Consider the following 11330-nt stretch of genomic DNA (forward strand, 5'->3'; position numbering starts at 1 on the left):
AGGGGATTGACAGTGGCTTGTGTTTGGTGGGAGCTCCACCTCAACCCCTGGCACCCTGGCATCCCTATACCCAAAGAGTCTGGAATGTTCTGGTAGAAGATTTACGTCAACTCCCCTCCCCCGTCTCTTTCCCCAAACCCGCCCCTTCAAAACCTGCCAAACACAGTTCCTGCCCCAGAGAGGCTCAAGACCACTCCCACAAGGGATATAAGCTGCATCCCAGAAAACAGACTCGTGGCTTTTCTAATTCGGTCTGATTTGGTTTGATTTGGATTGCTGCGTTGGCGGAAAGGCTTATCGGGGTGCAAAAAACTTATCAGTTTGACCATAAGGACAGTGAAAGGCCAGGCAAAGTGATTGATGACTCCTGAGGATCCCAGGACAACTATGAAGGTGCCTGAGGTCTTATTAGCCATATTTGTAGCAATGTGCCAAAGTATTTGAGATGAGAAAAGGCTTATTTTGGCTACGTGTCAGAGTTCTGGTTTCATTCGTGCTGTGACAAACACTTTGCCCAAAAACACTTTGGGGAGAAAATGGTTATCACATCTTACACTTCCGGGTCATGCTCCAAGACCGAGGGAAGTCAGAGAAGGAACTCAAGCAGAAACCATGGAGGCATGCTGCTTCCCGGAAACTAGCAGATCTGCTTAACTAGCTTCCTTATACAGGCCAGGACCGCCTTTCTAGAGATGGTGCTGCCGAGTGGGGTAGGCTCTCCTGCATCAATTAAAAATCAAGACAATCCCCACAGACATGGTCTAGTGTTGTATATGATGTGTGGGTTCAAGTGGATCTGAGAAAAGACAGAGGCACTCTGAGGATGAAGTTTTAGCCTTTTCTGGCTGCAGGGGGATCAGCCTCGGGCAGATGGACTCACTGTTGCTGAGCAAATGGCTTTTTTATTGTTATCCAATTTACACCTTTAACAAGTTAATTTCTGTATACCCAAACCTCCTATCTAAGTTCTCCAGGGGAACAATGCCAAATGCAAATTCTCAATTAAAGGACACCTGGGTTTGCCAGGTTCTCCCCCAACCAAGTTTTGCACAGGCTTTGCACCTTTAGGAAACTCTCAGACAAGATTCACATATTTCAGTCGGAAGGTACCAGAGACAAAAGGCAGATTAAAGCTAAGTGCTGGCATTCTGGAATCAAACCAGCTGCAGCAATCTGCAGGAGCTGTCCCTACAGCCCAGGCAATTCTTCAGTCAAGGTTGTCCTGTCAGGAGACTACAGGCTGTGCTGACAATTAAGGCAAATAGGACCACTGGGTCTAATGCTTTGGGGCCCGTGGAAAGGCAGTGCATCTCAGCTAGGAGCGTATGAGAGAGGAGGCTGAAAACCTCATGGTATCCAAAAGGTAAAGGGAGAGGAAGGGGGGGGGCAGACAGACAGACAGACAGACAGAGAGGAGACCAGGGTGCCAGTATCTCATTCATGACCATCCCCAACAGATTATCCTCCTGTCGAGACACCATGTTTTAAAGACTCTTAGCTCCAAATGCTCTCACAGTCAGGGTACCAGGATTATTTACTCCATGGCCTTTGGGAGACAGTTCCGAATTGTAGTAGAGCTGATGTTGGAAATGATCAGAACTAAGCTGTCACCACCGGTTGTCCTACAGACTCTACCAATCAGTTGACACTCGATTCAGAAACATCACAGAGGGAGCTGAGTGTGAACCTGCTGAAAGAGAATGAAGTCTTTGGGAGTTGAACTGGGTCTTTGGGAGTTGAGCTGGGTAGGAGTTTCAAGAAAGAAGTGAGACAGTCTGGATCATGGGTGGTAGAGGAAGGAGAGGAGTCTGCTGTCCACACCACTTACTGTAGCATCTACAGAGGTGGAGTCAGCTCAGAGATGCAATGGAGCAGAGACTATAGAGAGAAGTCTCAGCCCCCACCATACTGCATCTATGTAGCCTTCTAGTTCATCTGTTCCAGATGGATTTAACCTCCTAGACTGGGTCCTTGGGACTCACATGTGTTAAATCCTTTCCTCCTCTATACCCAAATCCTGCAGGAAGCCTAGTGAATATATTGCCACCATCTTGGAGCTCAATACACTGGTATCTAGAAGGAACCACAGCCCCTGCTACACATGGACATGCTGTACCATCTCACCCCAGATGGGATGTGCTTCCGAAAGGCTTACAGCATTGTGCATGAGTTCACTGATGCTGTCATCCAGGAACGGTGCCACACCCTCCCCAGTCAGGGTTTGGATGACTTCCTCAAAGACAAGGCCAAGTCCAAGACTTTGGACTTCATTGATGTGCTGCTGCTGACCAAGGTGGGCTTCTCAAGAGATGGAATGGGTATTGGATGCCAGGCGTCAGGTCTGATAACTTGGTGCTATGGAGCCCGGGTATGTCCTTGTGGTTGGGGAGGACACTTTAGGCATAGAGGGATTTAGACGCAGAAGACAACTGTAGTTGGAGTTTTCTCCAGTCCTGCCTGGCCCAAGGTCAGGACAAATCTCTCTCATCCACCAGTCCTGAAGCTGCTTAGACCCAACCAAGTAAACACACAGATACTTATATTGCTTACAAACTGTATGGCCGCAGTAGGCTTCTTGTTATCTAGTTCTTATATCTTAAACTAACCCATATCTATTAGTCTATAAGTTGCCATGAGGCTCATGGCTTACTGGTACCTTACATGTTGGTACTCATGGCTGTGGCTGGCAGCATATCTCTCACTCAGCCTTCCACTTCCCAGAATTCTCCTCTCTCCTTGTCCAGCCTATACTTCCTGCCTGGCTACTGGCCAATCAGTGTTTTATTTATTAACCAATCAGAGCAACACATTTAACATACAGAACATCCCACAGCAGACAACCAAGTTTGAGACTTTGAAGAACCTGAAACTTTTTCAAATTAATATACTATTGAGTGGCAGTTATATCCGTCCATATCTATGCTGACCAAATCCATGATCAGAACAGTCTCCTCAGTCATGGCAGTAGGCACAGCCAGAATGGGACTGTAGCAGTGATTTCCTGTTGTCTGCATCCCATTTTCTAGGAGATGTGTTTACCTGTATATGCAGCAGGGCTTATATATCACAGGAAGAAGAATATCAGGTTAGCATCTTGTGGTTCATATAGAATAACAGGTACACCCGAGTCAAGTTCCCCTCAAGGAAGTAGAGAGGCCAAAGAGGCAGGGAAGGAGCAAGAGATACAGGGATGACAGAAGAAGAGACTGATGGAGGGAGGGTGGGAGAGAGAGGAGACTGTGTTCTGAGGTTAAACATGTTCTCTCCATGGCAAAGGAGAAGTCTATACAGTGGCAGACCAATGACTCCACAGGATGTAAGATTCCCTGGACCCAGCACATTAGACGGGGAGCAGAAGTCTTTGCAATAAACCTTTACCTCTAACTTCTGAGGCAAATTGTCACAGATTCATCTTGCATGTCAGATCACTAGCCACTTTATAAAAAAAAAAAGTTTCCTCATCACACAGAAACATAGAAATATTTATTCAGGAACAAATCAAGAGGTAGAGAGGCCACCATAAAGCCTGTGGAATGGGGGACTTTATTGACGATGATTAAAAAATGTGGTGTAAGAATACTGTGAGATTTGGTGTCTGGACCCCTCTGAACTGATGCAGTTTGAGCTCTTGCCTTGTCTCCAGGATGAAGATGGAAAGGAGCTGTCAGATGAGGACATCAGAGCAGAGGCTGACACCTTCATGTTTGAGGGTGAGGGTCCCACTGGGGGACTAGAGCAGACACTCCATCCTTGGAGCATGTTGAGGGGGAGGGGTTCTATTCCTTCATTCCACCACCCTTGTGGTTTATAACCACGTGTGTGCTATCCAGCTGGTGGTGCTGAAACAATACATAGACCCAAGCCTGCCTGTCTGCCCCTCAGGCCATGACACCACAGCCAGTGCACTCTCCTGGATCCTGTACAACCTGGCGAGGCACCCGGAATACCAGGAGCGCTGCCGGCAGGAGGTGCGGGAGCTGCTGAGGGACTGAGAGCCTGAGGAGATTGAATGGTGAGCTCTGGTTTGTGGTCTCTTCTGTAGACCTTCTTCTCAGCTCTGCTTCCCAGATGAGGAAGAGATGCTCTTTTTGTTAGTTCTTCTAATTCTTCCTTTATTGTTCAGTATACACAGGAGCTGAGTTCAGAGGGGGATACTCAGCCTGGCCAGCAAGGGAAGGGTTTTCAGCTTATGAGACAGAGAGATTTGTGTTGCTGAGGCAACAGTAACCACACATGCACGTGTGGTTACATACCTACCCTTCTTCCCAGTAGTCTCTTTTACTTCCCTGAGTGCTTGATCTTTTCATTCACCTCAGTTCCTACTGCACTGCCAGGTCCAGGGATTCACAGGGACACCTTGGTGGTGATCTATGTGCTGTCCAGTTCCCCTGGGTCATCCATTCGTCACTGTTCATTTGTTCAGTAAACCTTGTCAACTGTCTTCCCACCTCAGTTTAGTATCTGCCCCCATCTGGGCTCCAGAGACCTGAGATGGGCTCAGGCCAGGAAGCTGACTGCCCGGAGCTCTCAAATGGGTGGGAGAGTGCTCATTCAGGACACTTTCCCAACTCTTCACTTCGTTAGATTTCTATGTTTTATTTTATACATAACAGTGTATTTCCTGCATGTAATTTATCATGTGCATGTCTACATGTGTCTACAGAGGTAAGAAGACAAGGTCAGATCCCTTGGAACTGGAGTTATGGATGGCTGTGAGCCACCATGTAGGTGCTGGGAACTAAACCTAGGTCCTCTGCAAGAGCAGCAGGTGCTCTTAACTGTTGAGCCATCCCTACAGCCTCCTCCCTCATGTCTCTGCTTTTCTAATTCTTACATAATTGATACTTTTGGGAACTGTATTAAGATGGTTAAAGGACCAGAGTCAGCAGAGGATACACCAAGACCAAGTTCTTAGCGCAAAGGAGATTTATTTGCCCGAGAGGGACAAAGTAAGGGGACAGGAGACTAGGAAGAGAGGAGAAAAGGGGAAAGGGAGAGGGGGAAGTGGTATTTACCCTGGAGGGACAAAAGACTGCCTCTGGATAGAGAGGAGATGGATGTGGTCCATAGGTGAATGGCAGTTTATAAAAGGAAAAGAGGAAGGCTGTGCTGGGATGGAGTGGTCTGTTTTGACTGGGCATGCTAATTAGGTGAGCCAAAGTTGGCTTTTGATCGATGGACTTCTATACTTTGATAGCTGGACCTTGGTGGTCAGCCTCAGGAGGAGGAAATGGCCAAATAAGGGAATAGACATTGGTGGCTAGCTTTAGGGATGTAATCTATGGTTTAACAAGAGGTGAGGGAAGGAGGGCTGGGGGAGGGGGGAAAGGCAAACCTATCAGCGCCTTGTTTGCCCCGCTCTGGCCTGCTAGAGCCCTTCAGTGGTTGAGAAACCGGGTTTGCTGATCCACATGGGCTGGCAGCTTCTGTTTTGCTGCTGGATAACTGTGTGGTGGTGCTGTGGATATCATTCTATATAAATAAAACACTGATGGCCAGTGACCAGGCAGGAAGTAGGTGGGACAAGGAGAGAGGAGAATTCTGGGAAGCAGAAAGCTGAGGGGAGAGACACTGCAGCCACCACCAGGACAAGCAGCATGTAGAGACTCTGGTAAGCCACCAGCCACGTGGCAAGGTATAGATTTATAAAAATGGGTTAATTTAAGATAAAAGAACAGTTAGCAAGAAGCCTGCCACGGCCATACAGTTTGTAAGTGATATAAGCGTCTGAGTGATTATTTTATAAGTGGATTGTGGGACTGCAGGGCTTGGGGAACCTGGAGAGAAGCCCTCCAGCAACGAATGGCGCCCAACGTGGGGCCCAACGGCTCGAGTTTCCACCTTAAACCTGAGAATATTTAATAACCAATTCTAAACAGAGCCAAAACCAGGTTCCTGCTTCTTGTCTCATATGGGCAGCTAGACGCCGCAAAACGCAGGTTTGAACACTGGCGGGTTCCTGGCGTTTGCGTTTGACCGGCAGTTTGGCGGTAATAAGGCCTCTGCAAGTGGCACATTAAGCTGCGTGGTGGATTTAGCCTTTGCTAGTACAAAACAAAAAAAGAGGTTTCTGGGCTACGCGCTGCTTGATTAAAAGCATAGACCCAGGATGACTCCCAGAGCTGGCGGAAAACGTACCACTGCCATGTTGGGAAGCTAAAGTGGGCGGAGCCAGCAGCCACAGCGCCGTTTCAGTCTTAGAATGGTGCAGTTTAAAGCAATAGGCTCAAGGTAATATAAAACATAAGCCACGTAAAGATAGCTACCACACAGAGAATCTGGATTATGTTCTCTTTGATATTCGTAACTAAAGAAAAACATTTGATTACAAAAGCTGTTGAGTTATGCCAAAATGTATATTTTAAAGGTACCTTGACTTCAAAATTTGGATATAAGGATATGTTACTTTGGAAAAGAGGTTCTGCTTTTGTTTCCACAGAAAGCCAGAGACTGTGGATTTGTTCCAGATTAAGATACATCAGGTTTCACCAGCCAAGACCCCCTGAAAGGTCTCCGATGACACCATGGCCCAGATGATCCAACATCCAGAGCGGTTTCAAGGCAACTGATTCACACAATACAGCCTCACGGACTCCCCCATAGGCCTAAAATTTTCTTTGCGTCCCCATAAGATACAGCGCCCCCCTCCAGCAGGAAGTAGTAAGAGATGCTACGCCCAAATTCCCAAATATACCAAGCTGGCTTTAGAGGTGGAATTGGCTCACTCCCCCTCTAAATCCAGACATATTGCTTTAAAAAAAAAAATGGTTAAGAGATTCTTGTGTCCCAAATCAGAAGAGCCCTCTGGTATGGGACAGATAAAAACCAATATTTTTATTTAAAATAGGTTGATTATAAATGTGATCTCTTTCTAAAAAAGAAAAGGGGATATGATATAGATATATAGGAGGATATAGAGATGATAAGATAAAAGGGTAGATTAATGAACCTACTTTTAAAGAACAACTTGTTTAAAATGTTTTACATTGGTATAGATTTTAGTTTATGTTTAAAATGTTTTACATTGGTATAAATTTTAGTTTATTGATACAAACTTGAAGTTAATTTTGTTATACTGTATATATATACATATGTATACATATATATATATTTCTATTCTTGTTTGAGGTATTATGTTTAACTCATTTAAAATTGTAATGGATAATTAAAAAGATTAATAATTAGTCATCTATGATAATCATATTTGTAGCCAAGTTAGTTAAGTCTTCTAGGTATACATAGATATATTTCAGATAGATAGGTAATCTTCAAACACTTCATAGACCTAGAGAATATGGCATTTAAATAACTTAAAATTCTGTTGACGTGAGACACAATTGCTCCTGGCTGCACCAATTGATCCCGAGAGAATGTTGGGCTTCTAAGACATTTCCATTTGGAAGTTTGTCTTTTTGGCACAAAATGGCCTACTGGGCAAAGAACTGCCCTTGCCTTGATGGCTGACAGTACAAATGCAATGCTGTCCTTTCTGGACAAGCGGGACACAAGGAAAGCGACCACTGTACTCTGCCAAGACAGGGTAAGATGGTCTTTCAGAAATCCTGCTTCTGAAAGTGGTCTGTCAAATACTCTAGGCCTGTAGCCAATTTGATTGCACCAACAATGCTGAGAAACATTAGGTGATATGTTCCTTCTCAGGTCTTTGATGTGGTTGAAAACTAGATAGTTGTAATTTCCTCAGTTATGACAAAAGATAAGTTAGATATAAAACCTTAAACTCACAAATATAAGATAGATAGGACATCTTCTTTAATATTGTAACTGTAATTCTTGCTCGATAATTGTTTTGTTATATGTAATTTTACCATGTTAAAGTTAAAACCTTCCTTTTTAAAAAAAGAATAAAAGGGGAAATGCTGTGGATATCATTCTATATAAATAAAACACTGATGGCCAGTGACCAGGCAGGAAGTAGGTGGGACAAGGAGAGAGGAGAATTCTGGGAAGCAGAAAGCTGAGGGGAGAGACACTGCAGCCACCACCAGGACAAGCAGCATGTAGAGACTCTGGTAAGCCATCAGCCACGTGGCAAGGTATAGATTTATAGAAATGGGTTAATTTAAGATTAAAGAACAGTTAACAAGAAGCCTGCCACGGCCATACAGTTTGTAAGTGATATAAGCGTCTGAGTGATTATTTTATAAGTGGATTGTGGGACTGCGGGGCTTGGGGAACCTGGAGAGAAGCCTTCCAGCAACATGGTGGTTCCTTAGGGACGACCTGGCCCAGCCGCCCTTCCTGACCATGTGCATCAAGGAGAGTCTGCGGCTGCATCCCCCAGTTACTGCCATATCCTGCTGCCCGCTGCTGTGCCCAGGACATTTCCCTCCCAGATGGCCGGGTCATCCCTAAAGGTGCCCACAGGACATGGAAGGGGGGTCTAGGGTAGGCAGCACAGGCTTGTCGGTACCCCCCCTTCTCCCTCAGGTGTTACCTGCATCATCAGCATCTTTGGGATTCATCACAACCCGTCTGTGTGTCCGGACCCCAAGGTGCTGCCTGTCTTACTACCTATTCTCCTATATTATGGGTTGGTGGTCCTAGGGGAGGGGGCAGGGCTTTGAATCGGGAAATCAGATGTCACCTTCCCCCCGCACGCGCAGGACTCTCTTCTTGGCTGTCCTGGGAGAATTCACTTATGCACCATGGTTTCATGTCTTCTGCCAGGTCTATGATCCCTTTCGCTTTGACCTAGAGAACATCAAAGACAGATCTCCCCTGGCTTTTATTCCGTTCTCAGCGGGGCCCAGGTGAGGCCAGAGGGCGGAGTCTGGAGCTGAGGGTGAGAATGGGGGGTGGGGGGGGGGAAGTTGGGATGGTCTGTTTTGGGTCTCTTTCGCATCCTCTGCTCAGGAGTAAAGGTCTGTAGAACCTGGGGTTGGAAGGTGAAGGGCGGGTAGCCCTGTGCTCAGAGCCCTGTCCCAGCCCAAAATGGGAGCGGAGGCTGAGCCAGGCAGGTTCCGTGGATGCGGATGCCCAAGAGGGGTCCTAGGCCCTGTGTACCATCCCTCCTGTCCCTGATGCTGACCTGGCACAGAGGGAACCCGGTCAGGTTGTGTCGGACGCTGTCTGTCTGGATGCCGGCACAGTCAAGAATCTCTATCCTGTCCTCCCTCAGGAACTGCATAGGACAGACTTTCGCCATGAACGAGATGAAGGTGGCGCTCGCGCTCACCCTGCTGCGCTTCCGCGTCCTGCGGGACCACAAGGAGCCGCGCCGGAAGCCGGAGCTGATCCTGCGCGCAGAGGGCGGGCTGTGGCTGCGGGTGGAGCCGCTGAGTGTGGGCACAAAGTGACCCCCTACAACTGACCTGGAACCGCCCTACCCACCCACTCTCTTCTGCAGATCCTAGAATAAACAGAGCTGTCGCCTGTTCGACTCACTGAAAGCCTGCAGGAAACTCGAGGGATTCGAGACTTGGGAGGAGGAGGCCAACTAATGCCCAAGACCTCTGACTTCTTTGGCAGGCCATAGACCGCTTTGATGATGATGAATTCTCCTTTATCCAAGCTGTATTGTTCTCTGGGCAATAGGGAAATACGGGTTGGTGTGTGAGCAGGAGAGGGACCAGGATGAAGGGCAAGATTAAGGCTCTGATTCTCGGAGGCAAACCCTTGGCCGCACTATATTTCCACCTTTGAACATCCATTTTAATCTCATATGCCTGTCTTCTCTTACCTTGGGATTCTTCACTGTTTCAATGGTTTGCTAATTTCTTATTAAGGCTAACCAGCCAGGCCTTTTTTGTTGCTACTTTTGAGAGGGTTCTCACTTTGTTTCACTGGGCAGTCTCAGACTACGGTGTTAAAGAAACCTTGCCTCTGCCTTCCCAACAGTTGTGGGACTACAACCCATCGGGCACTATACCCGGTAATCCTGGCTGTTCTGTAGTACGTCTGATCACTGCAGCATCCTACAGGTTTTATCTTGTGAGAGGAGAGTGAGGGATTCCGGGATGATGGTGTGATTTGGAAAGTACTACAAACAGTGGCCATAACTGGACTTCTGCTCTGCAGGAGTCTCCTTCAGGACAGAGTCCAGTGACTGACTTCTCCCAGGGAACGTGGGACTAATAACATCTATAAAATAGGAAGGAACGTGGTGGGGTAGAAATGTAGCCTACTGATGGGGCTCTGAGCATGTGGGAAATACTGTGTATTTTCCTCTCAACACAATATTTATTAAAAACAGACAACATAGGATGAGAAAAACAAAGACCTGGGGTCTGGAGAGATGGCTCAGAGGTGAAGAGCACTGGCTGCTCTTCCAGAGGTCCTGAGTTCAATTCCCAGCAACCACATGGTGGCCCACATATCTGCTGCCCTCTTCTGGTATGCAGAGCAGAAGGCCAGATATAGTCACTGTCAAGGAATACCTACAGGTCAGAAGGGAAAGGAATCTGATAGGTTTTCTGTACCTGGATAATAGGTTTCTTTCTCTAACCTAGTAATCCAGATCAAGCCGGATTAAAAAGTAAAAAACCAGCTTTATTTGGTCAAAGCACTGCCGGGTGACCCTCCAGCCCCCAGAGATCAAGGTGGGGAAAGGGGGCAGGAGAAAAATCACATGGTCAATTTAAAGCAGGTGGTTGTGTACCCTGTAGTTGAGGGATGATGACATGTCTGCCACAGGCTGGGTTTGTGTCCGTGTGTGGTACGCTTTTGGGCGGGGTCTTGAGCAGCTAGCAGCTTAGGGAGGAGGAGCTTGGTGGTTATTCTGAGAGGACAGGGTTTGGAGAGGCAGGAATGGATCCCAGCTGGAGATCTCAGCTGGAATTCCAGATTCCTGGCAGTCGGAAGCCAAGTAACACCTATAGCTCTGAAGGGAAAGGTATCGCGGCACACCTGTGTGGCTTTTGTAGTAAAAGTAGACAAAGCTGGGAGCTCCGTAGTGACACTTAACCGATGGGAGGGAAATACTAGTGGTTAGAGCACGAGGAGCACACAGCTGGAGAAGTGCAAGTGTCTCAGTGAGCAGAACTGCCCAGGTGGTGGGCATGGGCAGCCCAAAGGGAGCAGAAGAGTCTTCTTTAAAAGGTCAGAGATAAGAGGCTTAAGTCCCCTGAGGCTATGGAGAGAGTGGGTATTGAGCCTGGGTGATAGATTTACTGGGGTCTGACAAGGAGGGAAAGCTGTCACCCCACCTTGACAATAGGGGAACAAGAAGATGTGGGTCCCTAGAACTCTGTCAGGACTAAACAGGTGGCCCCTGTGTCCAGAAGGGAGAGATAGATCTCCCTGATACTGTGAAGTCTACCTGAGGTTCCTAGTGTGAGACGGCAGTGGCCAGGCCAAAGGAGCCCGGGCCC

At 47.3% G+C, this 11330-nt stretch overlaps 1 pseudogene across 1 annotated transcript; it reads left to right on the top strand.

The window, feature by feature from the left end:
* The first annotated feature begins 2082 nt into the window (after positions 1-2082).
* Positions 2083-9317, top strand: LOC102924173 (leukotriene-B4 omega-hydroxylase 3-like; annotated as a pseudogene). Its single transcript, XR_013047065.1, has 7 exons — positions 2083-2293; positions 3644-3710; positions 3883-4012; positions 8235-8375; positions 8449-8513; positions 8689-8771; positions 9140-9317. The product of XR_013047065.1 is annotated as a leukotriene-B4 omega-hydroxylase 3-like (transcript).
* Positions 9318-11330: the final 2013 nt, after the last annotated feature.

Source organism: Peromyscus maniculatus, chromosome 22, assembly GCF_049852395.1.
Source record: "Peromyscus maniculatus bairdii isolate BWxNUB_F1_BW_parent chromosome 22, HU_Pman_BW_mat_3.1, whole genome shotgun sequence".
Classification (NCBI taxonomy): Eukaryota; Metazoa; Chordata; class Mammalia; order Rodentia; family Cricetidae; genus Peromyscus; species Peromyscus maniculatus.